Source organism: Pelobates fuscus, chromosome 6 (genome assembly GCF_036172605.1).
Source record: "Pelobates fuscus isolate aPelFus1 chromosome 6, aPelFus1.pri, whole genome shotgun sequence".
Lineage (NCBI taxonomy): Eukaryota > Metazoa > Chordata > Amphibia > Anura > Pelobatidae > Pelobates > Pelobates fuscus.
In genome coordinates, this window is record NC_086322.1 from 302,368,398 (window position 1) to 302,374,397 (window position 6,000).

The following is a 6,000-nucleotide window of genomic DNA, read 5'->3' on the forward strand; positions in this document are numbered from 1 at the left end:
GAAGAAGTCAGGTTAGGAGGACAAAATGGAGGATTGTCACAGTATAAAGTTAAAATGGAGTTAGTGCAATAATTGAATACAAGTGCAATAAGGTTTTTTAAATAATCCCACATCACCCCCCTGTATTAGAGTTATTACCCCCTGTATTAGAGTTATTACCCCCCTGTATTAGTGTTATTACCCCCCTGTATTAGTGTTATTACCCCCCTGTATTAGAGTTATTACCCCCTGTATTAGTGTTATTACCCCCTGTATTAGTGTTATTACCCCCTGTATTAGTGTTATTACCCCCCTGTATTAGTGTTATTACCCCCTGTATTAGAGTTATTACCCCCCTGTATTAGAGTTATTACCCCCCTGTATTAGTGTTATTACCCCCCTGTATTAGAGTTATTACCCCCCTGTATTAGTGTTATTACCCCCCTGTATTAGTGTTATTACCCCCCTGTATTAGAGTTATTACCCCCTGTATTAGAGTTATTACCCCCCTGTATTAGTGTTATTACCCCCCTGTATTAGAGTTATTACCCCCTGTATTAGTGTTATTACCCCCTGTATTAGTGTTATTACCCCCCTGTATTAGTGTTATTACCCCCCTGTATTAGAGTTATTACCCCCCTGTATTAGAGTTATTACCCCCTGTATTAGTGTTATTACCCCCCTGTATTAGAGTTATTACCCCCCTGTATTAGTGTTATTACCCCCCTGTATTAGTGTTATTACCCCCCTGTATTAGTGTTATTACCCCCTGTATTAGTGTTATTACCCCCCTGTATTAGTGTTATTACCCTGTATTAGTGTTATTACCCCCTGTATTAGAGTTATTACCCCCTGTATTAGAGTTATTACCCCCTGTATTAGTGTTATTACCCCCCTGTATTAGAGTTATTACCCCCTGTATTAGTGTTATTACCCCCTGTATTAGTGTTATTACCCCCTGTATTAGTGTTATTACCCCCTGTATTAGAGTTATTACCCCCCTGTATTAGAGTTATCACCCCCCTGTATTAGAGTTATCACCCCCTGTATTAGAGTTATTACCCCCTGTATTAGTGTTATTACCCCCCTGTATTAGTGTTATTACCCCCCTGTATTAGAGTTATTACCCCCCTGTATTAGAGTTATTACCCCCCTGTATTAGTGTTATTACCCCCCTGTATTAGAGTTATCACCCCCTGTATTAGAGTTATTACCCCCTGTATTAGTGTTATTACCCCCCTGTATTAGTGTTATTACCCCCCTGTATTAGAGTTATTACCCCCCTATATTAGTGTTATTACCCCCCTGTATTAGAGTTATTACCCCCTGTATTAGAGTTATTACCCCCCTGTATTAGTGTTATTACCCCCCTGTATTAGTGTTATTACCCCCCTGTATTAGAGTTATTACCCCCCTGTATTAGAGTTATTACCCCCCTGTATTAGTGTTATTACCCCCCTGTATTAGTATTATTACCCCCCTGTATTAGAGTTATTACCCCCCTGTATTAGTGTTATTACCCCCCTGTATTAGTGTTATTACCCCCCTGTATTAGAGTTATTACCCCCTGTATTAGTGTTATTACCCCCCTGTATTAGTGTTATTACCCCCTGTATTAGAGTTATTACCCCCTGTATTAGAGTTATTACCCCCCTGTATTAGTGTTATTACCCCCCTGTATTAGTGTTATTACCCCCCTGTATTAGTGTTATTACCCCCTGTATTAGAGTTATTACCCCCCTGTATTAGTGTTATTACCCCCTGTATTAGAGTTATTACCCCCCTGTATTAGTGTTATTACCCCCCTGTATTAGTGTTATTACCCCCCTGTATTAGTGTTATTACCCCCTGTATTAGAGTTATTACCCCCCTGTATTAGTGTTATTACCCCCTGTATTAGAGTTATTACCCCCTGTATTAGTGTTATTACCCCCCTGTATTAGTGTTATTACCCCCCTGTATTAGTGTTATTACCCCCTGTATTAGTGTTATTACCCCCTGTATTAGAGTTATTACCCCTATATTAGTGTTATTACCCCCTGTATTAGAGTTATTACCCCCTGTATTAGAGTTATTACCCCCCTGTATTAGTGTTATTACCCCCCTGTATTAGAGTTATTACCCCCCTGTATTAGAGTTATTACCCCCCTGTATTAGAGTTATTACCCCCTGTATTAGAGTTATTACCCCCCTGTATTAGTGTTATTACCCCCCTGTATTAGAGTTATTACCCCCCTGTATTAGTGTTATTACCCCTGTATTAGTGTTATTACCCCCCTGTATTAGAGTTATTACCCCCCTGTATTAGAGTTATTACCCCCCTGTATTAGTGTTATTACCCCCTGTATTAGAGTTATTACCCCCTGTATTAGTGTTATTACCCCCCTGTATTAGAGTTATTACCCCCCTATATTAGTGTTATTACCCCCCTGTATTAGTGTTATTACCCCCTGTATTAAGGTTATTACCCCCTGTATTAGAGTTATTACCCCCTGTATTAGAGATATTACCCCCCTGTATTAGTGTTATTACCCCCCTGTATTAGAGTTATTACCCCCTGTATTAGTGTTATTACCCCCCTGTATTAGAGTTATTACCCCCTGTATTAGTGTTATTACCCCCCTGTATTAGTGTTATTACCCCCCTGTATTAGAGTTATTACCCCCCTGTATTAGAGTTATTACCCCCTGTATTAGTGTTATTACCCCCTGTATTAGTGTTATTACCCCCCTGTATTAGTGTTATTACCCCCCTGTATTAGTGTTATTACCCCCTGTATTAGAGTTATTACCCCCCTGTATTAGAGTTATTACCCCCCTGTATTAGTGTTATTACCCCCCTGTATTAGAGTTATTACCCCCCTGTATTAGTGTTATTACCCCCCTGTATTAGTGTTATTACCCCCCTGTATTAGAGTTATTACCCCCTGTATTAGTGTTATTACCCCCTGTATTAGTGTTATTACCCCCTGTATTAGTGTTATTACCCCCTGTATTAGTGTTATTACCCCCTGTATTAGAGTTATTACCCCCCTGTATTAGAGTTATCACCCCCTGTATTAGAGTTATTACCCCCTGTATTAGTGTTATTACCCCCCTGTATTAGTGTTATTACCCCCCTGTATTAGAGTTATTACCCCCCTGTATTAGAGTTATTACCCCCCTGTATTAGTGTTATTACCCCCCTGTATTAGAGTTATCACCCCCTGTATTAGAGTTATTACCCCCTGTATTAGTGTTATTACCCCCCTGTATTAGTGTTATTACCCCCCTGTATTAGAGTTATTACCCCCCTGTATTAGAGTTATTACCCCCTGTATTAGTGTTATTACCCCCCTGTATTAGTGTTATTACCCCCCTGTATTAGAGTTATTACCCCCCTGTATTAGAGTTATTACCCCCCTGTATTAGAGTTATTACCCCCCTGTATTAGTGTTATTACCCCCTGTATTAGAGTTATTACCCCCCTGTATTAGAGTTATGACCCCCCTGTATTAGTGTTATTACCCCCCTGTATTAGTGTTATTACCCCCCTGTATTAGAGTTATTACCCCCCTGTATTAGAGTTATTACCACCCTGTATTAGTGTTATTACCCCCCTGTATTAGTGTTATTACCCCCCTGTATTAGAGTTATTACCCCCCTATATTAGTGTTATTACCCCCCTGTATTAGAGTTATTACCCCCCTGTATTAGTGTTATTACCCCCCTGTATTAGTGTTATTACCCCCCTGTATTAGAGTTATTACCCCCCTGTATTAGAGTTATTACCCCCCTGTATTAGTGTTATTACCCCCCTGTATTAGTATTATTACCCCCCTGTATTAGAGTTATTACCCCCCTATATTAGTGTTATTACCCCCCTGTATTAGTGTTATTACCCCCCTGTATTAGAGTTATTACCCCCTGTATTAGTGTTATTACCCCCCTGTATTAGTGTTATTACCCCCCTGTATTAGTGTTATTACCCCCTGTATTAGAGTTATTACCCCCTGTATTAGAGTTATTACCCCCCTGTATTAGTGTTATTACCCCCCTGTATTAGTGTTATTACCCCCTGTATTAGAGTTATTACCCCCCTGTATTAGTGTTATTACCCCCTGTATTAGAGTTATTACAACCCTGTATTAGTGTTATTACCCCCCTGTATTAGTGTTATTACCCCCCTGTATTAGTGTTATTACCCCCTGTATTAGAGTTATTACCCCCCTGTATTAGTGTTATTACCCCCTGTATTAGAGTTATTACCCCCTGTATTAGTGTTATTACCCCCCTGTATTAGTGTTATTACCCCCTGTATTAGTGTTATTACCCCCTGTATTAGAGTTATTACCCCTATATTAGTGTTATTACCCCCTGTATTAGAGTTATTACCCCCTGTATTAGAGTTATTACCCCCCTGTATTAGTGTTATTACCCCCCTGTATTAGAGTTATTACCCCCCTGTATTAGAGTTATTACCCCCTGTATTAGAGTTATTACCCCCCTGTATTAGTGTTATTACCCCCTGTATTAGAGTTATTACCCCCCTGTATTAGTGTTATTACCCCTGTATTAGTGTTATTACCCCCCTGTATTAGAGTTATTACCCCCCTGTATTAGTGTTATTACCCCCCTGTATTAGTGTTATTACCCCCCTGTATTAGAGTTATTACCCCCTGTATTAGTGTTATTACCCCCCTGTATTAGAGTTATTACCCCCTGTATTAGTGTTATTACCCCTGTATTAGTGTTATTACCCCCCTGTATTAGAGTTATTACCCCCTGTATTAGAGTTATTACCCCCCTGTATTAGTGTTATTACCCCCCTGTATTAGAGTTATTACCCCCTGTATTAGTGTTATTACCCCCCTGTATTAGTGTTATTACCCCCCTGTATTAGAGTTATTACCCCCTGTATTAGAGTTATTACCCCCTGTATTAGAGATATTACCCCCCTGTATTAGTGTTATTACCCCCCTGTATTAGAGTTATTACCCCCTGTATTAGTGTTATTACCCCCCTGTATTAGTGTTATTACCCCCCTGTATTAGAGTTATTACCCCCTGTATTAGTGTTATTACCCCCCTGTATTAGAGTTATTACCCCCTGTATTAGTGTTATTACCCCCCTGTATTAGAGTTATTACCCCCTGTATTAGTGTTATTACCCCCTGTATTAGAGTTATTACCCCCTGTATTAGTGTTATTACCCCCCTGTATTAGAGTTATTACCCCCCTGTATTAGAGTTATTACCCCCCTGTATTAGAGTTATTACCCCCTGTATTAGAGTTATTACCCCCCTGTATTAGTGTTATTACCCCCTGTATTAGAGTTATTACCCCCCTGTATTAGTGTTATTACCCCCCTGTATTAGTGTTATTACCCCCCTGTATTAGAGTTATTACCCCCCTGTATTAGTGTTATTACCCCCCTGTATTAGTGTTATTACCCCCCTGTATTAGAGTTATTACCCCCTGTATTAGAGTTATTACCCCCCTGTATTAGAGTTATTACCCCCTGTATTAGTGTTATTACCCCCCTGTATTAGTGTTATTACCCCCCTGTATTAGAGTTATTACCCCCCTGTATTAGAGTTATTACCCCCTGTATTAGTGTTATTACCCCCTGTATTAGTGTTATTACCCCCTGTATTAGTGTTATTACCCCCTGTATTAGAGTTATTACCCCCCTGTATTAGTGTTATTACCCCCCTGTATTAGTGTTATTACCCCCCTGTATTAGAGTTATTACCCCCTGTATTAGAGTTATTACCCCCCTGTATTAGAGTTATTAACTCTGTATTAGTGTTATTACCCCCCTGTATTAGTGTTATTACCCCCTGTATTAGAGTTATTACCCCCCTGTATTAGAGTTATTACCCCCTGTATTAGTGTTATTACCCCCCTGTATTAGAGTTATTACCCTGTATTAGAGTTATCACCCCCTGTATTAGAGTTATTACCCCTGTATTAGAGTTATTACCCCCTGTATTAGTGTTATTACCCCCCTGTATTAGAGTTATTACCCCCCTGTATTAGAG